Source organism: Bombina bombina, chromosome 2 (assembly GCF_027579735.1).
Source record: "Bombina bombina isolate aBomBom1 chromosome 2, aBomBom1.pri, whole genome shotgun sequence".
Classification (NCBI taxonomy): Eukaryota; Metazoa; Chordata; class Amphibia; order Anura; family Bombinatoridae; genus Bombina; species Bombina bombina.
In genome coordinates this window covers 1,239,077,676-1,239,104,651 of record NC_069500.1, presented here as the reverse complement: position 1 = coordinate 1,239,104,651, position 26,976 = coordinate 1,239,077,676, and the positions used below count along the sequence as shown (strand labels likewise).

Genomic DNA, 26,976 nt, shown 5'->3' with positions numbered 1-26,976 from the left:
ATAAATAGCAATCGCAACAGTACTATTTCAAACACTGTATATGATATACACTGTGCTGCCCTGAGTCAACATTTTGATAGTTAACTGGACTTACTACCTGCTAAAATTTTAGTTTTAAATACTCCCAGATTTAAATTTTATTCTAATAAAGATTTATATTTTAATATGTGTGTGTGACTTCTTTCCGAATACCTCATTTTTTATTTATTAGTCTCTAATGAGTGCTTATATAGTAACCTTTTCTGTTCAATCCCTTGTATTGATCACTAGTTAATTGTATTTTCAATACTTAGCACCTATACCACAGATTATAAGCTTTAAATTGAGGCCAATTTGACCTGATTTATATGGTAAAGAGACCCCCATTACTGATAGTAAGTGGTGCCATCATCCAATTTTCTATTTTCATAAAGTGTAGGTAAACAGAGCACCTGAGGCTAATGGTATAATATAAATCTAGCTAAATAATCCATCTGTCATTCGTCTTTGCTATATCAATGGCATCAAACTAAAACTTTATCATATATGATATAGCATAATAGAAAAGACAGTTCAATATACACTAGGGCTATATATAAAAAGCAAGTGTACTAAAATTAGAAATAATCCAAATATTTTGGGCATTCAATTTGGCAATATTCAACAAAAGTGTCTACTTTTTGCGGACGATATAATCTTTACGTTACAAACACCACTAACTTCTCTGCCAGCCCTGATACAAGTCTTAGGAACCTATAAACAATTTTCCAACTACCCTATAAATATGGATACATCAAGTATCATCCCCATTCACTTAAGCCAAACAGAAATGGACTATATCCTACATGAAACTCCCTTTCCCATTACAAATTCTCTCAGGTATCTAGGACTAAAAATCCCAAAAGACCCCCAAAACTTATTTCATGATAACTATATAACACTTCAAACGAACGTATTCTCTCTTTTACATACTTGGCACAAGCAAGGTCACCTCTCCTGGATAGGCTGTATAAATACAATAAAAATGATGATAATTCCTAAATACTTATATATATTCCAAGCCCTACCTATAACACTACCAAGGAATTATCTTCACGCCCAACAAAGGATGCTGGAATCTTTTATCTGGGCTTATAAAAAACCAAGAATATCACGACACACCATGTACTTAAGAAAGGAGGAAGGTGGTCTGAACATTCCAAACTTAGCACAGTATCATAAAGCGACACACCTAACACGCATAATTTCTTGGAATCATAGCTCCCCCTCTAAAATATGGATCCAAATAGAAGCAAATCTACTTAAACTAGGAGGAATGCGGGACCTATGCTGGCTCCCTAAAACACACAGACCCAGCTTGAATACAGATAATGATTGTATTAAATCCACGCTGGCGATATGGGATTAACTTATTCAGCACCCGAACACTCTTTCTACCCCGGTCTCTCCTATGACTCCAATAATGAACAATACACTCTTTTTCCCCCAACAACAATTTAGATATGAATCTGAAGACGCTACCCTTAAAAATATGCCAATATTTTTACTTACGGAATCATCCCAAATAAAAGACAGAATTGCCTTGAGAGACTCAATAGACCCCCCATTTCACAACTGGTTCTCCTACTTCCAAATTCGACAAGTAATTATGAACAATCCCCATAAGACTGATTGTCTTCGTACACTTAGTCCATTCGAAAGACTGTGCACTACAAAAGACATCCAGAAATCTCTTCTCTCTCTCACACATAAACTTCTAAGAACCTCACAAACACCCAAGCTACCCTCCTACACATCTAAATGGGAGGCTGAGCTTCAAGTCCAGCTCCCACAAGATACTTGGTTTCGATGCTTTCAAAATGTTCACTCCCTCTCAACCTCACTCTTATTGACCGAACTTAATTACAAAATCATTTCACGCTGGTACCTCACGCCCCAAAAATTAAATGAAATCTACCCAGAAGCAAATTCTAGCTGCTGGAGACGCGTGTGGTGAAGTGGGCACACATTCCCATATATGGTGGTCGTGTGACAAATTATCCACTTTCTGGGTTCAAATTGAACGCTGCATTAATCTTACACTAGGCACACAACTATCTCTCTTGGCTACTATGATTTTACTAAACCTAAATTGCAATGTGTCTACCGTAGGAAACTCCTCCAACTGATGCTCATATGTGCAAAACGTATTATCCCTCGGTTATGGAAACAAGCCCTCCCCCCTACCTTTGACCAATGGGTGACTGAAGTGACATATGTATTATCCCTAGAAAAGAGACATTATTGCTACATGGGAAAGAAAGATTTTATACTAGATATCATCTTTTTATGGGAGCAAAGAACATCTTAAACCTGTACTGACAGAACTTTACTAAAATACAAACCCTAGATATTACAGATCTCCAAAACGTACTTCTATCTCCAAGAAGATTAAATACAAAGGAATAACATTTTACCTCCCTTCCTCCTCTGCTCTCTATCCTCTCTCATAACCCTACAACCTTTCATTTCTTTTCCATCTTTCTTCCCTCCATACCCCTCTCCCCCTAAGTTATTTCACAGAAATGACTAACATAATATAACAATACTATTTGTAAACTGTAAAATTTTATTGAATTTTGTTATTCATATGCTTGTAAATGTTAACTAAAATTTTTTTCAATAAAAATATATGTAAACAAAAAAAAAAAAGCAAGTGTACTAATTTAAACCATGCAAAGATTAAAGTAGCAACTTCATAGTGAAGTCTTATACATATTACTTATAAGGACAATGTTTGCATATGCAATTAGAGAGTAAAATGTACAAGTTGACTTGTAGTCAGGAGTGTAATAGGTAAATAAGGGCAAGCATGTCCAAGAGGAGTACTGTAATTCAGGGAATCTTCGACATAGACTGTTTAGGCATTATCCCACTCTTTACTTCAGTATTAGACAGATTTCATATAGACCCCACTGCTTCACGCTTCTAGTCAATGCTGGATCTATCCTGGAATCTGTGACGGCTCAAAATGATCAAAGCTAGGGTACCCATTGAAATGTAGCCAAGGGCTGTAACTGGAAAATGGACATTCTTCAGCTGTTCTGTGGGCTGATCTCGGCTAAACGAAGCAGTGGAATTTTGGTAATTTCAGAAGTCTACAAAGATTCAGGCTCAGTAGGATTGACTCCATCTATAGCTCAATCTGAGATTCTGGTGCGAGTTCTAGCACACGGGCTTGTCGGCACTTCCCCATGCTGCCTTCAAATGGGTTGCCATGTGAGTAAAAGGATCCCACAGCAGATAATCTAAAACAGTCAACAAGGTTTGCTCTTCAGGCTCCATTATGTGAATTGCCGAATAGGGGTTTTAACTTGAACTGGTCATTGAAGAGTGTTCAGCATTAACAGCTGCTCATCCTGAATCTTCAGGAAAATGGGAAGGGCTAGATAAAGACCTAGGCTGTCCGCTATGCATTTCATTGGTTCAGGTGTTCCGGGCTATTATAAAAAATAAAAATTCTGTTTAGTTGGTATAATAGTGGCTTCATGTGCAGTTTAGAAAGTGATCAACCAATGGCACTAGACCCAACCACTTGATGTAAAACCCTGTCCTCTATAGTTTATATTGTCACAAACTATCAAGTTTTAAATAAGTTTGGTGGAGCGTAGGGTTTTAACGCTGTGGAGCCTTACTTTTTTATTTTTTATTTTAAAATGATGGAATATATACGTTTATTTAAGAATGCACAGAAGACAGGACTTTTAGGCAAAATCAGACTGGGCATCATCCAGATGATAATGAGAAATGAAAACATAAGGTAAGTTCCATACACACTATGACATCATCACTATGGCATTCAACTGACTGCACTTTATGATGACATCCCATTGTAATGCATTGTTATAAATACAGTAACATTTCATAAACAATCATTTTACTAGACATGTGCGATTCGGTTTGGTTCGATTCGGAAATTCGGAAAATTCCGAATTAAACAGAATTTCCGAATTAAAATGTTGCCGAATTTTCTGAATCGAACCGAATCGAATCGATTCGGAAATTCAGATGGCCATTGGGATTACACTAGTATCATACAGTATGTTAGGTTAACACCTAATATACAGTATAATACTAGTCTAATCCCACCTAACACTTACCGAATTGCCAAATTTCCGAACCAAATTGAACCGAATCGAACCGAATCAAACCGAATTCAGCCGAATTTCTTCGAATCTGAATGAATCCGAAACGAATCCGAAACGAATCGATTAAAAATTTTCTGAATTCTAATCGATCTGAACCAAACTTCGAAAAATTCCGAATCGATCCGAACCGAACTGAATTTTTTTGCCATGCACATGTCTACATTTTACTCTTCTTCTCTTGAACGAAGAGGTCTCTCTGTGGTTTGTGAGTCAAACTTTATAAAATAAAACATTGTTCAGCTGGATAATATTAGTGCCAGGTTCGCTATGATGAAGATTATCCTATTCTGTCTCCTGTTTATGAACATCACATCAGGTAACTAAAAGGGCATAACCACTTATAAACAATGTAGTGAATTTAAATTTATGACATTTTAGACTTAGATTTTTTTTTTAATTAATTAAATTTATTTACATGATATCATAAGAAAGCTTGCTGTCTATATGGGTTTGTGTGCAATTTTGCCAAGAAAACACAGGAAACCAAACTATTTATGGGTTTTGAGCTTTTGAGGTTGAGCTTCAACTTAAAGTTTAATTGTATATTTGGGAACTGTATGTATTTCTACCTAAGGTTCATTATACAGTATATGTATGTAAATGTAACCCTTTGTTTTTGTGTATGAAAATGTGTTTACATCTATTTCACATCACTGTAACAGATTTTGTAGGGCTGTATGTTTTTCAAACTGTTATTTACAGTTTAGCATTGAGAATTGAGAAATTTAAAAAAATGCTGTATATATGTATGTGTACATACATATACGCCACACACATATATATACACACACATACATACGCACACACATATACACACACACGTACACACAGACATGCACACATAAACACACACACGTAGACACAATCGTTTTAATAGACAAATAATGAGCAGGAGGATTGATGTCTGGGTAAATGAATAATGTAAATATTTTAGAGAGTAAAAACCCTGAGGTATTTTTATGAAACTATTCATTAGCTATTATGATACGCACATATTGCATATACAGATACACACTCACATGTCACACACTGTATACATGAAAGAAAGAGAAACCCATATTTTATTCTTATAGATTTCTTAATCTTATTATCAAGGGGAAGATATTTCTGGGAAACATTTATAAGCTGTAACATAAGGAGTAATGGCATTTTTTCCTTCTTCTAGCACTGAAGATACAAACTGTTATCCTGCCAGTGACTGAGATTGAGGTCTATGTTGGGTCCCCTGTAATCATCCCTTGCACCTTCTACACGGACAACCCGTTTCAGAAGCTGAGACATCTGATTCTTGAGTGGGTGTTTACTCCTGAGGGGAATGACACCTATAGACCTATTGTAAAATTATTTGACAACATATCTGAGCAGCTGAATACCTCTAATGCAAGAGCTGGGGCATTTGTATAACTTCTCCCTGGTGGAAACTGCTCACTGGCCATCAACCCTATCAGCACCAAAGATTCGGGCACGTATAAAGTGTACCTGAATGTTGATGGCGCACCCTATGTCAACTCACCAGCAATCAGTCTCAAAGTCTTTAACGAAGGTAAGATCTAGAAAGTCTACTTCTACTTTTATTTGTGATAAAAAAAATTACAAATATAACAATTTTCTAATATAAACTGAGGGAATCATAGGAATAGATTTACACAGCACATTTATAGGATATCATACTAAATTAAACTATAGGAAATAGCAGTTGTTTTGAAATGTATTTTTTTCCTGAAAAATGTGATTTAAAGCTATTTAAAATCAAAATCAAATTAACACAGCAGTATCAAATGAGTTTTTCCCTCTAATGCTTAATTACTGATAGGTACCGTAAATATACACTCCTATTGACCAATGAGATTTAGTAGGAAGTGCCTATCATCCAATGGGTATTAGCAGGAAGTATCTATCATCCAACAAGTACTAGTAGGATGTACACTTCTGATACTGCTGTTTTAATTTCAGTCTAAATCCAATTAGCTTTTAATTTACTGTTTTACAAGAGAGAAACAACATATTTAAATGCTGTTTTTTTCATTTGGATCATGAAAACATTGTGTGTACAGTTTCCCATTAATGGTTCAAGTCACCTATATATTTAGTAATAGTTCATGGCAGCCAATAGCTATCTTCCATCTATATAACTGTTGCTTCTGTTTATATAACTGTGCTTTTTCATAGTAATAATAACAGAAGAACAACAAAATAATAATTAACGTTTCATTTATCATTTTAATTTCAGATCCAGATGTAGTTTCACTGATCCGTATTTACCAGCGTTTAAAAGCCAGTGGAATGATGACCATCATACTGATTGCTGGAGGAGTTGTCCTTTGTTTGTTGATAAGCGGATGTTTGGCTGGATTACATTTTCAGTAAGTTTCTTTATGAACTAAAAACAAACAATGAAAACAAACAGCTCAAAGTATTATTTGAAATCTTCAACTTAATGATACCAATAATTGCTATCAGACAATTTGCATTACAGTGTTTCTTATCATTAAGATTTGTATTACTACTCTACAATGCACTTGTTAATACAGTAAGAAGAGGAAATTAGCTAGAACAGGTTTTACTAAAGCTGGAAGCTCTAAACCAGTGATGGCCAAACCCTGGCGCCCCCGATGCCCTGGGAACATTTCCCCTGAGACTCAACTAAACTGCAGAGTACCTAAGCATCACGGGAAATGTAGTTTCAAAACATCTAGGACGCCAAGGCCAGCCATCACTGCTCTAAAGAGTATTCAACAAAACTAATGTTTCCTGATATTGTTAGCAGCATAACTAGAACTGTAGGCTCCTGAGCAAAATATAACCTATACATAAGCATTTTATCTTAGCAAGTTACACATAAGTGACCATGTACTAACAAAGTGACATTTTCTCTCCAGGGGTCAATATTATAAATTAATTGGACCATCCCAACCATCTGCAGATGAAAGGCAAAAGGAGCCTATGGTCCGAATGGAGGAAGGGTTCTCAAGCAGCAGTGAAACAGAATCTGACAGCCGCTGATGCTACAGTAGAGATTTCATTTCCATCAGAAAACTCTGCTCGCCCTTGTTCTCTATATTAATAAAATATGTTGTCATAATTTTAGTTTGTGTCTATGATGTTCAACCAACCTTCTTTATCTTCCAATCCTTCCACCAGATATACTTTTTTTTTTACAGCATATAAGATTTACACTTATATAAGGCTCACTAAATTTGCAAAAGGAACTTGATAAATGGATAAGTAAAAAAGGAAAGAGTAAAAAAAAAGAGAAACATTGTTATCAAACTCACGCAAAGACATTTTTTATAGTATAAATGTAAAACATAATACATAAAAGAAAGAAAATACAAAGGTTATTATTAACTATATTAAATCACAGAAACATAACGCACAAATTAGAATAATACATTTCATTCCCCCTTCAGTAAATTCTATCACTAAGACCAGAGACATTTCATACCTCCCTCTTGTGCATCTGTCGGCCGTTCATCTTTGTTTGCTGCCCCACAACACTTTCCTTTGTCAAAAAGTATGATCTTCCTGGAGTCATTTTGAAGTAATGGATGACTCCAGATTAGTCATCAGAAGCCATCTTGAAGTTTGCCCACAGGCCGAAATATTTAAATGAGATTACTCTAGAGGCATTTACTGGCTGTTCATGCTTGTGAAGTAATCAGTAAGGTAATCTGCTAATCATTCTGAAGTCATCATGTAGACTTTTTATTGGTGAGCCAGAACTTTTTTATTTTGAGTGTATATTTTATTTAATTGAAGTCACCTTGTAAGGGCGAGATTACAAGTGGATAGCTAATTTATGGGTGCACAATAAATAACCAGCCATTACAAGTGGCTGGTTATTGCTACCACGAGCTCACTGTAGCAATTAGCGCTTATAAAATTAACCAGAGATCAGATCTCTGGTTAATTTTATAAATATGCCCCAAATGCCCCCAAAATACAGTGCAGTGTATTTAATTAAAAAATTAAAAATGCTAGCATTTTTACTTTTTAATGAAACAACTGCACTAAGCAGTATCTTGGGGGTAAAGTTGGCGGGAGTGGGGTATTAGGAAAAAAAAAACAGCACTGGAAAGTGCTTTTACATTGTGGTCTATGGGAACTGTGTGTTCCCTGTAAAAATATATGTATATGCCTATATACACACATATCTAGGCGTCAATACGCGTATATACACATAGTAACGCCCAAACATACATGTATATAATCACATACACATATGTTTATATTTGCTGCCCATCACTGTACGACTTACCTCCTTCGCTGCGCTTAGGTTCTGAAGCTGTCTTTGATGGCATCGGAACTAGGCTCCCATTGGAGCCTATGGAAGCGCACTTTTGGGTTGGATTGCTGACAACTTGTAATACCAGCGCACATTAGCGTGCGCTGGTATCTCTTAGTGGAACACTAATATCGCTTTCAAGAAAGCGATATTTAGTATTCCACTTGTAATCTGGCCCATATTGTACATTTGCTTGTTTATAACACATAAATGTGTTAAATTTATAGAGACAACTGTTTTTAATTAGGCACTCTTTCAGGTGCTACACATCCTTTATTCTATTGCTATTAAAGAACCAGTAAATATAGTAGATATGCAAAATCAACAAATGCATTATATAAAGACAATGCAATAGCACTTAGGCCCCCGACGATCGAAAGGTCCTTTGGTCGGTGATGCTGGCTATAGACAACACCCAGCATCCCTGCCCATAGTGGCAATGTATAATAAAGGATACTTTGCAATAGAACTGCCATGTCTAACCACTAATGCTAATTCCCCTAAACCGAAGTACTCCATGATCACAAACTAACACTAGACTAACAAATATCTAAATCGCCACATACCTACCGCAAGTATCTATCCTATTAACCCCTAAAGCGTCACATATCTACTTCAAGTATCTATCCAAATAACCCCTAAACCACCAAATACCCACCGCAAGTATTTATCTAAACTATTAACCCCTATACCACCACTAGCCCAGTGCAAGTACTATCCTATTAACCCCAAACTGCCACATACCCACTGCAAGTATCTATCTAAACTATTAACCCCTATTCCACCACTAGCCCAGCGCAAGTACTATCCTATTAACCCCAAACTGCCACATACCCACTGCAAGTATCTATCTAAACTATTAACCCCTATTCCACCACTAGCCCAGCGCAAGTACTATCCTATTAACCCCAAACTGCCACATACCCACTGCAAGTATCTATCTAAACTATTAACCCCTATTCCACCACTAGCCCAGTGCAAGTACTATCCTATTAACTCCTATACTGCCACATACCCACCGCAAATATCTATCCTATTGACCCCTAAACCGCCCCAGACCCAACGCAAGTGTCTATCCTATTAACCCCAAACTGCCACATACCCACCAAAAGTATCTATCTAAACTATTAACCCCTATACCAGCACTAGCCCACTGCAATTGCTATCCTATTAACCCCTATACTGCCTTCCCCCCCCAGCAAGTACTGCCCTATTAAACCCTATACCACCACACACCCCAAACGCAAACTAGGTGATTAAATAGTCACCGCACAACGGAAAAAAAATAGCGGTAAAAAAAATTTGCGGTATCTTTCCATAGCGCTGCCATTACAAGTTAGGCCAAAACCTTCTCTTGTTGTGCGGTACGGTGCGATAAGTTCCATACACCACAAAACCATGGCCTGACTTTACATACTCATGCACGCTTTGCCTCATAGAGATCAATGGGGAGAAAGTGTCAGAAAAAAACTAACACCTGCGATCATGGAATGGCGATCGCCATAACGCAACCGCATTGATGTCTATGGGGAAAAGAAAGTTATGCTAAAACCTAACATCCAAACATAAACCCCTAGTCTAAACACCCCTAATCAGCCGCTCCCCCACATCGCCAACACTAAATAAAATGATTAAACCCTAATCTGCCGCCCCCGACATCGCCGACCATAAATAAATCTAATAACCCCTAAACCGTCGCCCCTCCACATCACTACTAATAAAATAAACCTATTAAGCCTTAATCGACTGGCCCCCCACATCGCTACTAATAAAATAAAGCTATTAACCCCTAAACCGCTGGCCCCCCACATTGCTACTAATATAATAAACCTATTAACCCCTAACCCACTGGCCCCCAACATCGCAACATACTAAACTATTAACCCCTAAACCTAACATCCCCCTAATTTTAAATTAAATTGACAATATAACTATCTTTAAATAAATAAAAACTTACCTGTGAAATAAAAAAAACTAAGTTTAAACTATAAAGTAACCTAACATTACTATTTTAAAACAACAAAATTAACGAAAAATAAAAAACTAAATTACAAATTAAAAAAATCCTAACACTACGAAAAAATAAAAAAAATTACATTACAAAAAAATATAAACTCTAAAATTACAAAAAATAAAAAATTCTAAGATATCCAGGTGGCGATATCCCCACCCACCGCGGTTGCACCCTCCATCCCCATCCCGGTGGCGCGCAGACATCCAGCATGGAGGATCCTCCCCACACGATCACCGCCGATGAGAGCTACTGAAATCCCACTGACAGATTTGAACAGCCAATAGAATTTCATTTCAGTAGCTCTCATCCTAATGGCTGATTTGAAAATGTCAGCCAATAGAAATGCAAGGTACCCCATTTTTAAACTACCTTGCATTCAAGCTTCAGTGTATGGTGGTGATCGCATGAAGAGGATCCCCCACGCTGGACGTTCACGCCACCGTGCTCCATGCCTCCAAAGCTCCACGCCACCGGGATGAAGACAGGAGACGCCCCTGCGACGGACGAAGACATCGCCGTCCGGATAAAGACTTCTTGCCGCCTGGATGAAGATGGATGTCCGGACTTCAGGAACTGTGAGTAGATTGGAGCCTTACTTTTTACCTTGTATAATTCTTAAATGTTTTAATACACCCAGCATTTTATTATTTATATCTAAGATATGTGTGCTGTATATCTTGTATATTGTGTATTATATATATCTTTTACAGGGAGTGCAGAATTATTAGGCAAGTTGTATTTTTGAGGATTAATTTTATTATTGAACAACAACCATGTTCTCAATGAACCCAAAAAAACTCATTAATATCAAAGCTGAATAGTTTTGGAAGTAGTTTTTAGTTTGTTTTTAGTTATAGCTATTTTAGGGGGATATCTGTGTGTGCAGGTGACTATTACTGTGCATAATTATTAGGCAACTTAACAAAAAACAAATATATACCCATTTCAATTATTTATTTTTACCAGTGAAACCAATATAACATCTCAACATTCACAAATATACATTTCTGACATTCAAAAACAAAACAAAAACAAATCAGTGACCAATATAGCCACCTTTCTTTGCAAGGACACTCAAAAGCCTGCCATCCATGGATTCTGTCGGTGTTTTGATCTGTTCACCATCAACATTGCGTGCAGCAGCAACCACAGCCTCCCAGACACTGTTCAGAGAGGTGTACTGTTTTCCCTCCTTGTAAATCTCACATTTGATGATGGACCACAGGTTCTCAATGGGGTTCAGATCAGGTGAACAAGGAGGCCATGTCATTAGATTTTCTTATTTTATACCCTTTCTTGCCAGCCATGCTGTGGAGTACTTGGACACGTGTGATGGAGCATTGTCCTGCATGAAAATCATGTTTTTCTTGAAGGATGCAGACTTCTTCCTGTACCACTGCTTGAAGAAGGTGTCTTCCAGAAACTGGCAGTAGGACAGGGAGTTGAGCTTGACTCCATCCTCAACCCGAAAAGGCCCCACAAGCTCATCTTTGATGATATCAGCCCAAACCAGTACTCCCCCTCCACCTTGCTGGCGTCTGAGTCGGACTGGAGCTCTCTGCCCTTTACCAATCCAGCCACAGGCCCATCCATCTGGCCCATCAAGACTCACTCTCATTTCATCAGTCCATAAAACCTTAGAAAATCAGTCTTGAGATATTTCTTGGCCCAGTCTTGACGTTTCAGCTTGTGTGTCTTGTTCAGTGGTGGTCGTCTTTCAGCCTTTCTTACCTTGGCCATGTCTCTGAGTATTGCACACCTTGTGCTTTTGGGCACTCCAGTGATGTTGCAGCTCTGAAATATGGCCAAACTGGTGGCAAGTGGCATCTTGGCAGCTGCACGCTTGACTTTTCTCAGTTCATGGGCAGTTATTTTGCGCCTTGGTTTTTCCACACGCTTCTTGCGACCCTGTTGACTATTTTGAATGAAACGCTTGATTGTTCGATGATCACGCTTTAGAAGCTTTGCAATTTTAAGAGTGCTGCATCCCTCTGCAAGATATCTCACTATTTTTGACTTTTCTGAGCCTGTCAAGTCCTTCTTTTGACCCATTTTGCCAAAGGAAAGGAAGTTGCCTAATAATTATGCACACCTGATATAGGATGTTGATGTCATTAGACCACACCCATTCTCATTACAGAGATGCACATCACCTAATATGCTTAATTGGTAGTAGGCTTTCGAGCCTATACAGCTTGGAGTAAGACAACATGCATAAAGAGGATGATGTGGTCAAAATACTAATTTGCCTAATAATTCTGCACTCCCTGTATTACTCCTGTGTGTTTTAAAAAAAATGAGGTTTCTTTTTTCAGATGATCTTTATATATAATACCAGACCTTACTATGGGCTAGATTACAAGTGAAGTGCTAATTTATCGGACGCCTGTAAACAGGCAAATTTGCCTGTTTACGGGCACATGATAAATAACCATCCATTACAAGTACTCTGAAAATTAACCAGAGATCAGATTTCTGGCTAATTTTCAAAACGTGCCTCAATTGCCCCCAAAATAAGTTTTTTTTATTTTTTTTATTTATTTTTATAAGTGATCAAAATAATTAACATTCAAGAAGAAACAGAACACTGAGTAGAACAGTGTTATCACATTCTCTGAAAATCGTAGATTGTGTTTCTACAAAACTCTGTTCCTCTCTCCTGGTTCAGTAAGGAATAACATAGATGAAGGAGTAAAAGGGAGAGGTATTTATAAGAGAAACAAGATGAAGGAGAGGACAACTGATTCACAGTTGTCTAGTTGAGCTCTTTGTTTACTTTATTTATTTATTTATTTTGTGTGTTAAGATGTTTATGTAGTAATATTAGGGTGAGGTATTGTTTTGTAATGATACAGCCTGGTTCTGGGAGTGTATGTGGGTTCCCCAAGGGAATTTAATCTCAGCAAAGGTTTTTGTTTGTTTTGCTTTAGGTGGCCGTATTCCTCTAATACTAGAAGTTCAGTTTTTCTATCTTTCCACATCGATTCTGATGGTGTTATAGAGGTTTTCCAATGACGTGTGATTAAGGATTTGGCTGCATTTAAGCTAATCTGTAAGAGTTTTGTTCTGAGTTTACAGGGGAATTGGGGTAAATCATTTAATAGTTATATCCTGGGTGTTAGTTTAATGTCTTTACTCATTATTGAGCTGATGTTAGTCCCTACTTTATGCCACATTGGTTGAATTTTGTTTACAGGACCACCAAATGTGTATTAGGCTGCCGTTTTCTTCGCATCCCCTCCAACATTTTTTTGAAGCTCCCGGATAAATACTATTCAGTCTGGCTGGAGTGAGATACCAACGTAAAAGTACTTTGTGGTTTAATTTTAAGATCTGTGGGGAGGTGCAGGATCTACGAGTGTGTGTGAAGATTGTTTTCCATTCTTTCATGTCTAGCTGTATACCCAAATCCCTGTGCCATCTATTAGTGTATTCAGGTAAGTTTGTGTTTCCTTGATCAGCTAACATTTTCCTGGAAACAGAGAGGGAGTTATTAATTATAATCTTTTATGGCATATAGATTTGAATGGGTCAGTGGCCTAGTTAGATCCGCTTTGAAGGGACAGTTTGAGATGAAGGGGCCTATTTATCAAGCTCTGTATGGAGCTTTATGCCCCGTGTTTCTTGAAGCCCCGTGCAGTCTTCAGACTCACCAGAAACACAAGTTATGAAGCAGAGGTCTAAAGACCGCTGCACCATAACCTGTCCAGCTGCTCTGAGGCGGCAGACAGACATCTCTGAAAATCAACCCGATCCAATACGATCGGGTTGATTGACACCCCCTTTTAGCGTCCGCAAATCTGCAGGGGGGCCTTGCACCAGCAGTTCACAAGAACTGCTGGTGCAATGATAAATGCCGATCAGCGTATGCTGTCGGCATTTATCGATGTGCGGAGGACATGATCCGCAATATCGGATCATGTCTGCTCGCACATTAATAAATAGGCCTCAAAGTGTGATATTTGGCCATATCTCAGCCAATTAGTGAAGTTCCCTTTGTTGAGATTGTGTAGTTGTTCATTTGTTTTGTGTTTGCCCTAGTCTAGAAAGTCGTATAAGGGAATTGTATGGTCCCATTCGGTCAATCTTCGATATCCGCTGTCTAGCCCTCTGACTAGCTCATATTGAGGGGGATAGGGAACATAGGGGAGCCTGTTGAGGTTATAGTCTTGTGAGAAGTTTTAAGTTGATCCCAAATGTGAAAAAGGTGTTTGTGAATTTCCATTTGAAAGCACTGAGGGGGTCTAAATTCTTTTGGGACCCAACATAAAGCTCCGACCGTAGTTGTTTTTAAAATTTGTGAGTCCAAGGCTACCCATGCTTTAGTCTCTCCTGAAGTGTTGTTGTTTTTAATAAAAAAATGTAGCATTGGGGGCGGAGTCTAGCCACGCAGGACGATGGCAGCTACCTTCTAGAGCTCCTAGGCCCCATGGCAGGCTAAATGATTATTTTATAAGTTAGGGCTCCCTATCAAACTTAAAACATACTGACACAAGAGGGGAATATAAGTAAGGAGCAAACGAACAAAAAAGAAAACTTTTTTTCCCAACTTCCTATATAAAAAAGGGACAAGCAAATTGGAGGACAGGAAAGCACCCAGAAACAGCGGTTACTAAGGCCGTAGCAAGCTCGAAGACACCGCATCACTCAGAATCCGCATTACCTAGACACCAGTAAAGCATACAGAGGCAGCGGTGAACCGGAGGTGGGTCACGGCAACAGCAGAGGTACTCCAGAAAGCGAGTGCGTTGCATAAATACTTACTGCTCTCCAGACGTCCCCCGTGACAAACAGCGGCTAGGTACTAGGCAAAGTACTTGTTATAATTACCCCTAGACTTCACCGGGGCACGGGATTACAACTAAGTCCCTATCGGGTACATTGACAGGAGCGGCTGACACACCGGGCATAAACAATCTGTCCAATTTCTGTGACGACGCAGTAACGGCCATTTTAAACCAGGCCTGAGAGCTGGGAGCAGCATAACTGCATCAAGAGCCTAAGCAAAGGAGGTTAAATGTTAATACTGAGCACCCCAACGCTTGCTATACTAAGCTGTCAAACAAAATAAACACCCAAAACAAAAAAGGGGGGCTAAAATAAAAACGAAATAAACAGAGACAGACAATAAACAAAAATACATCCTAGTGCTAAGTGTGAAAGTCACTACAGGATTAACAGCAACTACAATAAAAGGCACATTGCAGTATAAAAAGACACCATCAGTCCCTGCTACAGAAATGACCAGCAAAACATCAATAAAGGGAGACAAAAGCACCAGATCCAGGACTTTAGGGCAATATTTAAAACCCATGGAACAACAGGATTTTATGCCTACCAACCCTACATGCCCAGAAGGGGCTCATAATGACTGTACAGAGCCAACACAAAATGAGCTACCCTCCAACTATGTCACGAAAAATGACCTTACTTCACTTACAACTAAAGAAGACATGAAAATGTTCATGCATGAGGTCAGATCTCTGTATAAAGACCTTCACACGGACATCACCGCAGTCTCAAATAGAGTGACAAACATAGAAGAAGAACAGGCCACAGCTAACTCTACCATCAACACCCTGACAAATAAAATCAAAGCTCAAGAAGACATAATACAGTCTCTGAGCAACAAAATTGAAGATGTAGACAATCGCGGATGCCGCAATAACCTCCGTATCAGAGGGGTGCCAGAGTCTGTATCAACAACGGCCCTAGGTGGCTATTTACAGGATCTGTTCCGCACGATTAAAGGAAAGCCGGGAGCAGCAGATGTCTTAATTGAAAGAGCTCATAGGGCCCTAAGGGCCAAACCACCGCCGAAGGCACCGCCGAGGGATATAATTATCAAACTCCTAAACTTCCAGGACAAGGAAGAAATTATCAATAGTGCAAGAGCTAAACAACCACTCCAACATGCAGGTATACCTCTACAGATATTCAACGATATAAGCCCCACTACACTACAGAAGAGAAGGGCCTTGTCACACATCACATCCTCCCTACAACATCACAAAATACCGTATAGATGGGGGTTCCCGGTGTCCATAATTGCCTCCAAAGACAATAAAATTGCAATATACCGCATGGAAAGCGACATTGACCAGTTTTGTCAGACACTGTCTATAGATGTCCCAGATGAACCAGCACCACTGGACAATCTAACCCTCACACGTCGACAAAACAACAGCTCAGAGACAGACAAGGTTTAAAGTTCTACCCTCCTTTGGCACAAGCAGAGGCCGAGAGAGAAAACAGAGCATCAAAAGAAGATTGGATAAGATAACTTTGGATAATTGTTAAGGACACTACAAGACTAGAGACATGAATAGCTGATAATAATAGCTAAAGACACTTACTAATCAACGGGCCATTTCCATAAGAGAAACAGGCTCAAGAGATATAACCAGCAACGGGCCTACCCAGTGCTGGGAGTGTGTTATAGTTTATACAAGTTTAGAGTTAAATCTAGTTCTTTCTATGCTGAACTTTGGTAGTGGACTCTTGCTCTATAATAGCAGCTATTCGCTAGACTATGGTGTCCGGTCACACTTACATTATAAGAAAACTATTGCGACCAATTAGACACCAATGAAATAACTTTCCTAAGATTGTCATGTAACATACAGGAATAAAGTGTTACTATATACCCTTATAGGAATTTATATGTAAAATGTTTTAGGCTCCAATTTATAGCGATAACACTGTGTTTATGTTGATGCTGTCACACACCTAAATTTTAACCTTTAAGTTAATATAAAATTGTCCTAATGTGCTTATGCTGATCCCCTACATGAGAAGTAGGAAGATAAAGAATGTCACAGAATATATATAGGATTAAAATGTTATAAAATACTCCTAAAGGAACTTATATGTACAATGTTGCACTGTTTTATGCCTCAATCAATAGCGGTGACACTGAGTTTATGTTGATGCTGTTACACATTTAAATCTTAACCTTTTAATTAATATAATATCCTATAGTATCCTTGTTGCTCCCCTACATGAGAAGTAAAAAGAAGGGAGCCCTTTCTCACTGTTTAGTTATTCTATATTATGCATTACATGCCTAAGCCATGGGGACACATCCCCTAATCTTTATTTTCACTTTAAGGTATCTCATACCTGAACCTCTCCTAACATTTACACTTCCTTTTCTCTCTATATATTCCACTTTCCTCTTTTACTATACTACTACCTCACAGCCACCCTTTCCCTCCTATCCACCCTAAACTCCCCCACGCCTAAACCACCAGGTACAGACAATTCTAACTGATCTCTCAGCTCTAACCACATCTCACAATCATGGTCCGCCCAACTAATTCACCACCACCACCAAGTAACATACACCAAAAGACAGAACACTCTCTCACTTTGATGACATTAAATGTCAAGGGACTCAACAGCCCAGGGAAACGATCCATTGCCACGAAGGAACTATCTAGAAACAACCACTCCATTATTTACATACAGGAGACTCATTTTCAGAGAGGGAAAGAACCTAAATGGACTAACCCTAAATACACGAATATGTATTTTGCATCAGGGACAAAAAAAAAGAATGGGGTGGGTATCCTACTCCATAGGTCAATACCTTTGCAGACGTCATCTATAATAAGGGACCCAGAGGGAAGGTATATTCTCATAGTGGGGCTACTATATGGAAGGCCCATAACGCTTGTAAATGTGTATTTCCCAAATTCAGACCAACACCGTTTTATCAAAAAAATCTCACAACTCATACTAGACAACCGAAAGGGTCTGCTTATGCTAGGAGGGGATTTTAATCTCCCCTTGGACCCTCAATGGGACACGTCAAATAATCTCTCAAGCGTGCCTAAAACCACACTAAAATCGACTAAAAAAATGCTTACAGACCTCAATCTACACGACATATGGCGTACATTAAATGTGACAGTAAAAGACTACACATACTTCTCCTCAGTGTATAAAAAATATTCTCGAATAGACTATTTATTCACAGACTCAATGGGATTGACTATTACAACTAAATGTGACATTGTCACAATATCATGGACAGACCACGCCCCGGTTACCTGTACTATAATATGGCCAGAAACACCCCTCACAGACTTCATCTGGAGACTAGACGATCACCTACTGACAGACCCGCCAACCGTGGAAAAGGTTGGGAAAATGATATCCGAATATTTCATACACAACCCAGATTCGGACACCTCTAGCTCTATGACATGGGAGGCACATAAATGTGTCATTAGGGGGGAACTTATCAAAATTAGGGCAAGAAAGCTCATAGAGAGACGCGCCAAACACACCCATTTGCACTCCTCTATACAGAAACTAGAGTGTACACATAAGCAAGAACCACATAACAATACGATTTTAGCGGAGCTCACACAGACCAGAAGGGATCTAAGGGACTTCCTTTTGCAGGAATCACAGCGACAAGTCTCATATGTCAGGCAATTATACTATGACCAGGGGAATAAGCCTGGAAAACTTCTGGCTAGGGCCACCCAACGACAAAAATACAAATCCTATATACATTCACTGAAAGGGGGGAAATCCTCATTAATAAAAGATAGTAAGGGAATAGCAGAGGAATTCAGACAATACTATCACAACCTATACAACCTAAAAACTACATCAACCACTCCAACAACATCACAATCACATGATAACCAACCAACAATAGCTGAATATATGACTAATCTCCCCATAGTGAAACTTAATGAAGAAGAGAAAGCAGAGTTAGACTCCCCAATATCGGAACAAGAAATTGTTAAAGCAATTAAAGAACTCCCTACTGGAAAAAGCCCTGGCCCTGACGGGTACTCCATTAAATACTACAAGATATACAAATCGATCCTTGTACCACACCTTCTTACCCTATTTAACAAATTAATAGATACTAAGTCCTTACCACCCAGAATGTTAGAAGCTCACATTACGGTATTACCTAAGCCAGGTAGAACACCAGATAAACCCAGCAATTTCAGACCAATTTCACTCCTGAATGTGGATATAAAAATATTAGCCAAAGTATTGGCTTCCAGACTTAACAAACACTTACCCAAACTCATTTCCACAGACCAAGTTGGCTTTGTGCCAGGCAGAGAAGCTAAAGATAACACCATTAGAGCCCAACGTATTATAGACTATGTAACCCACCATAGAAAACCTTTGACCCTATTCGCATCCGATGCCGAAAAGGCCTTCAATAGGGTAAATTGGACAATTTTGAGAGAGGCCATGCACAGCATGAATTTTGGAGACAATTTTCTTCATATGGTCTTTTCCCTATACTCAGGCCCCAATGCAAAAATAAAGGTCAATGGAACACTATCGGATTCCTTTCCCATTACAAATGGAACCCGTCAGGGCTGCCCACTTTCTCTATTGCTGTTCCTCCTCTCATTTGAAATTCTGGCATACAAAATCAGATCCAACAATAAAATAAAAGGCATACAGATAGGAGAAAAAGAACACAAACTGATGATGTATGCCGACGACATACTATTCTCCCTGACAGATACTGAGCATTCAATACCGGCACTAATAACTGAATTACGAGACTATGGCCAACTTTCAAATTTTCATTTGAATGTCTCCAAATCGGAACTACTAAATATCACTTCCCCTCCACACCTGACACAACAACTGGCCGATGAATACGGACTAACAATAGCCCTAGAGAAAATAAAATATCTGGGGGTCTACTTGACAGCCAATCCTAGCTCCCTGTTCAAATATAATTATACGCAACTTAAAAAAGAAATTTCAGATGATCTAAGTTCATGGAACTGCAAACCCCTGTCATGGCTAGGTAGAATAGGCATTATTAAGATGAACATACTACCCAGATTACTTTATCTCTTTCAGACGCTACCGATCCCCATCCCTAGCCAGTTCTTACAGCAAACACAAAAAACAATTGATAACTTCATATGGGGAGGGAACAGAAGTAGGGTACAAAGACAAACTATGTTCCTGCCAAGGGAGCGAGGGGGCCTGGGGGTACCAAATTTGACACTATATAGAAGAGCTATACTGTTACAGCAGATATTAGAGTGGAGCCACAACACAGGACAAAAGGACTGGGTTCAAATTGATAATCACATTCTAGGGAGAGGCAACTCAGCCTCGCTTGCATGGACAGAACCCAGAAAACGCCCAGATACACTACAACAATACCCTACCATAATGGAAATACTAAAGAATGGGACAGGACGATAGCTACCAATACACATGTATCAACTAGAGTAGGACCGATGCTGCCAATAAGAGAAAATGCAGACCTCCCTATGGGCAACCCTAATATAACACATAAGCTTTCATACAGACTCAGAGAGGGTACATTACACTTCGCAATAGAGTGTGGGACAATAGCCCCACTAGACAAACTACAACAATGGGACGCAAAAACATTTCCTTCCTGGCTGTCTCTAGCGCAATTGATTCACTTTATATCTACCCACAGACAAAAGTCAAACATGCAAAGGGAGCTTACCACATTTGAAAAATTATGTACACAAGACAACCCACCTAGACATACCATCTCATTAATATACAAAATCTTACTGCTCCCGAACGACAAAACTTTACCGAATTATGTAAGATCTTGGAATACAGAATTGGACATTTCTGGGGATGACACAATATGGAATAAATCATTCAGAATAGCGGCCGCCGTCTCGGCCTCGGCCACAAAACAAGAGATGCATATAAAGTTTATCAGCAGGTGGTATCTAACACCTTATATACTACATAAAACTAACTCCCAGATCAGTGACCGGTGCTGGAGAGCATGCGGCCAAGAGGGTACAATACAACATATATGGTGGGAATGTCCTTGTATAATGGAGTACTGGAGATCAGTCTTTAGATCTATATCCTCTGTACTAGACTTAGACATTACACCCAATTTTCATTATCTATTGTTCCTCCAGATTCCGAAATTCCAAAACAAATTACACAAAAGTATATTCCTCATCATGATAAATAGTGCCAAGAAACTCATTCAAAAAAAATGGAAATCCAGTGCCCCACCGACAATATGGGAATGGCATACTCAGACTACAGAAATTCTACAGTTAGAACGCTTACACTATCTAACCACAAACAACATACAATTCCACCAAGGACTCCTAGACTTATGGAGTGGAGTTCAAACATGATAGTGGAACTGGACCTCATTTTCAGTCAGACGAATAAGTTGGACTACCAAACACAATTGCCTGGCCCACCCTCCCCTCCCCTCTACCCTTCTCCTTCCCTTACCTTCCCACAGTCTTTTTTTTTTTTCCTCTTTTTCTCTCTTCTTCTCTTTTTTTTTTATCTCTTTCTCTTTTCTTTTTCTCTTCCTACTTTCTTATTATACTCAATGGTAAATTGGAGGATTGGTCTAGATATTTCTTTTTATCTAAACATATACCTGTTTATAAAATGATATGATAGCATCAGTAAAGAATGGAAACATTGGAAAAGATATGCACATCTGATACTACTTATTACTCCATGTATAACTTGCAGGTATTGTACTTAATTGTCACCTCTGTAACCGACCTCTCAATTTTTTTTGTTGTACACATTTATTCTTCAATAAAAAATCTTTAATAAAAAAAAAAAAAAAAATGTAGCATTTTTATTTTTTATTAAAATAACTGCAAGAAGCAGTTGTGAGGGGTAAAAGTGAGTGGTGTGGGGTTTAGAAAAAAAAATTACACTAAAAAGTGCCTTTGCATTGTGGTCTATAGGGACTGTGTGTTCCCTGTGAACATATATGTATATGATTATATACAACACACATAAAGTCCAGCACTCACAAACAAGCTCTCAGCTTGGATTAAAAAGCAAAACCGGAAGAGTTAGTTAACGCATTTGGCCAAAAGGGACAAGCCCAGGTACCACATCAAGGTCTCTTCCACTCACCTGGGTCCCTTTTTGCTTTATATGATTATATACATATATATTTATGTGTTATTATGTCTATATACACATACAGACACATAAATATATATGTATATATTAAGATACATATATATTTAAATTTGCTGCCAATTGCTGCATGACTTAACCCCTTTGCGCGTTAAGTTCTCATGTCGTGTCTTACGGCCTGAGAACGAGGCTCCCATTGGAGCCTATAGAAGCGCACTCTCATGAGTCCAAAGCAGATACACCCTCAATGAAATGGAAATAAGCATTCTAAACAGGGGATTAACCTTTGTCCCTACTTGTAGGACTGACCCATTCGACTTCTTCATTGATACTAAGAAGTTTCAACAGCAATTAAGCCTGAAAGAAAAGTTCAGGGACATGGAAATAGAACAAAAACAGCTTAGGAAGCAGTCCGCATATACCCCCAGTTTCAGAATGCTAGCATCTATACATTTAGCAGACTACTTTTGGAAGATATGAATAAATCATTTAAGCAGCTCGAGAAGCATGTCTTTAATAACTTTTCCAAGAGGGAATGGAAAGCTTTAAGAGACCTTTCAGAGAATAAAGAACTTATCATTCGTGAAGCAGACAAAGGAGGGGCTGTGGTTCCCTTGAACTATACTGATTATAGTGAAGAAATTATCTCACAGCTCTCAGATGTGAATACCTACAGACCACTACAAAATGACCCTACCAACATGTTTAAACAACAACTTGATGTATATATCAGATTGGTATACGAGCAAGGCTTCATTGATAAAGATATTTGTTCATATCTAATGGTGAATCACCCGAGAATTCCGGTATTTTATACCTTACCGAAGATTCACAAACAACTCTCACCACCCCCAGGCAGACCGATCATTTCTGCTATAGGATCACTCCAACAGCCTATAGCCACTTATGTTGATACTTTTCTACAACCCTTGGTCCGTCACATGCCTTCATACCTCAGGGACTCAACAGCCCTGCTTGATTTACTAAAGGATATGAATGGGATAGATGATGATATGTTGCTAGTCACACTGGATGTGACTAGTCTGTATACAGTGATCCCACATATTGATGGACTTCGAGCAATAGAGTGTCAACTGTCTAGATTTCCATATGTGGGAGCCCGCCTGATGTTTTACTTTACTTCTTGGAAGCTTGCCTCACAACAAATTATTTTAGATTTGAACATTTGTTCTACCTACAGCTGATGGGGACGGCGATGGGGTCCAATGTGGCCCCATCGTACGCCAACCTCTACATGGCATGCTTTGAAGAATTTGAAACCACATTATTTCAAACAAAGGAAATACTCTTTTTTAAGAGGTATATAGACAAGTTTTTTTGTGATCTTGTCAGGTACAGCAGAGAAACTGGAAGAATGGTTTCAGCAACTCAACTTAGCTAATACAGCATTAAAATTCAAGATGCAATATAACAAGACCCAGATTGATTTTCTTGATGTCCGTCTTTACAAAAAGGATGGTAAGATACAGTCCACACTATTCCGGAAGGATACGGACAGAAATGCACTCTTGCACTTTGTGAGTTGCCACCCCCCGGCATTGAAAAAAGCATTACCCAAATCCCAGCTCTTAAGGGTTATAAGAAATAACTCAGAAGCTAACAAAAGGGATGAACAGCTGGAAGAGATGATACAACGCTTCCAAGCACGTAATTATTCTAAGAAACTACTGGTAAATCAGTGTGAACAATTATTAATGGAATCGGACACTGCAAAAAATCTGGAGGCTAACAGGATTACATTTGTCACAGCATATACTATCGACAAGGGTACACTGACGGATACAATTAATAAGCACTGGGAGATTGTCAATACCGACAGAACACTACCACTTGTGCAGATGGGACCACCACGGATCAGGTATAAGAGGTCCAGATCTATACGTGATATTTTAATCAAAACTGATCCGACATATTGTTACAAGCAGTCGACGTGGCTAGATATTAAGAAGCCTGGCGTATTTAGATATCTGGGGTGTATCACATGTGGAGGCCTTATCACTGGTTCTTTGTTCACACATCCCCACAGACACAAATCTTACAAGCATAGATTTTGTCTAACCTGCACTACAACACACATTGTGTATTTACTACACTGTACCTGCGGGTTATATTATGTGGGTAAGACCTCAAATGACCTACGAACCCGGATGGCGAACCATCGTTCTGCCATCCGCACAGCACTGAAAAAAGGCACCTCGGAACAGCCGGTGGCTAGACATTTTCAAGAACAGCAACATAGGGTCACGGACCTTAAATATACTATTATTGACCACGTACCACCGATGAATAGGGAGGTGACAGGAATAAAGTACTGTTACAAAGAGAGGCTAAATGGTCATTCCTCCTGGATACAATCATACCGAAGGGATTAAATACCCACCTTGACTGAGAGGTCATCCTGTAGAAATACAGTTGAAGATACCTTAATGTGTATAATTTATTCTGAGATCCATGATCCAAAATTATCCCCTTGTAGAATGCCATTTTGAACAATATTTTCTAGATCTCACTATTCATTTATACTATCTTCATTGGTCCTTATACACTTCTTCACCTTGACTACTATACTGGTATGGGATTTCATGGTCCTGCATCTCATGGCTCAATAACTCACTGGGACTTTGCATGTTTGGTTTTTAACTGGATATGGGCTCTGTCCAATTTTGACATATTACGTATATCTATGTCTATTAATTTCTAACCTAATGTGGTGTTCTTCTGACATTTCTCTTGGTTGTTTTATTTGACTGTGTCTATCTAGTCTATTATTTCACACAGATTATCTAATATTATTAGCGCTACCAATATTGTCGATGGTTGCCTAGCAATCCTGACAGACCACACATCCAGTCTGACCCAAATTCTACATCCTCTTACGTTGGTTGTCATGGTTACCACGTAACGTCCACATTTGGACTCTAGGACTGTTTTTGGCCTTTCAGGTAATGCAACGCAACACAGTAAAGTGCTTAAAATGCCCTCATACAGATATATATATATTTTGCTTCTTGCTATGTTTATATGCTGTTTAAGTACATTAAGTTTCTCTATGTACTTTGTTGTATTTGCACGTTGCCTCTGGTGATTGCTTCCCCATTGGTGGGGGCGTGTCTACTGAGGAGAGCGTGATTGTGTTTGATTGTTGTACAGATATAACACGGGTGGTTAGTAAGTACTGTTGTCTTTGAAAGTCTGAGGACGGGTCGTTTGTGACCCGAAAACGTTCACAATAAAAGTGACTAGATTTGGCAAGACCTTTGAAGTGCTTTTCTGTTCCCTGTTCTTATTGATATTATGAGCAGCACCCAAGGCAATTGACATTTATGAAAATCTGGAGTGCACATTGTTTGGACTGTACTCTCTCTCTCTCTATATATATATATATATATAAATATAAATTTAAAAATAAACATTTTCTTGTGAAGAACATTGGATGCATAACTACTTTTGGGTATAGGTGTCGGGTTATTTTTCTTTTCCTTCAGCACACTCCTTTGAAGTCTTTGGGGAGGTTAATGTGGTCACGGTATTTGAAGTCTTGAAGTTTGCGTTTGTTGTGTTTTGCTCACACTCAAAAAATTACTTTCAACTTTCAATATGCACGCTAACCCATGAGCATAAAAAAATTACTTTCAGTGGTATTAGTGCTTGAGCAGGAATGCTAAATAGCACTCCACTTGTAATCTAGCCCTTTGTCCTTATTATGTTAATTTTGATTTACATTTTTTTTTTTTTTTACTAAAAGAACATTGTTTCATATCACTTTAAGTGGTCTAGTCATGAAGCAGCGGATGCTGCTTCTGACCCACTCTGCTTCAGTTCCGGCAGAAGTTAAGAAGCAGCGGTCCTAAGATCCTTAACTCCTTAACTCGTCTGCCACTTCTGATGTGGCAGACAACAATCCGCCCAATCGAATACGATAGGTCTGATTGACACCCCCTGCTAGTGGCCAATTTGTCGCGAATCTGCAGGGGGCGGTATTGCACCAGCAGTTCACCAGAACTGCTGGTGCAATGATAAATGCTGACAGCATATGCTGTTGGCATTTATAGATGTGCGGCGGACATGATACGCTATACCGTATCATGTCTGTCCACACATTAATAAATGGACCCCTTTGACTCAGCAACTGTCTTTTGGCCAACTTCATGCAATAGATTCAAGCTTTGCAGATTAATTTGTTATAGAGAATGAAAGGTTTGCGAGCCTGGATACAAGCAATAGCTGTATCCTCTACTACTTCAGCCATTTCTGCATGATTAGCAGTTGCAGGGTGCAGTGAAGATTTTTTGCAGTGAAGTAACAGTGAAGTAACACCTACTAGTCTCAGCAGACTTACCACTCAGACATTGCAAATCTCCCTCTTCTTTAAATTTTCAGCAGAGATAGATGGCAGTTTCACACCTAGGTTACTGACTGTCAGATCCTATTTTCAGTAAAATGTAATACATATGCCACAGTCTGTTACTTTTATTCTGCACAGGCCTTGTTTTGGTTCAATCTGCTGTTGCTTTGCTGAAAGGGCACCCACAAATGTGGATGCACAATTTAAATCAGAATAACAGTTAGATCCA

General features: G+C 38.8%; 1 long non-coding RNA gene across 1 annotated transcript; it reads left to right on the top strand.

Annotated features, from left to right (window-relative positions):
• The first annotated feature begins 5,332 nt into the window (after positions 1–5,332).
• On the top strand, positions 5,333–7,096 carry LOC128648233 (uncharacterized). The gene is made up of 3 exons (XR_008400545.1): positions 5,333–5,709; positions 6,397–6,529; positions 7,046–7,096. It is a non-coding gene; the product is annotated as an uncharacterized LOC128648233 (long non-coding RNA).
• Positions 7,097–26,976: the final 19,880 nt, after the last annotated feature.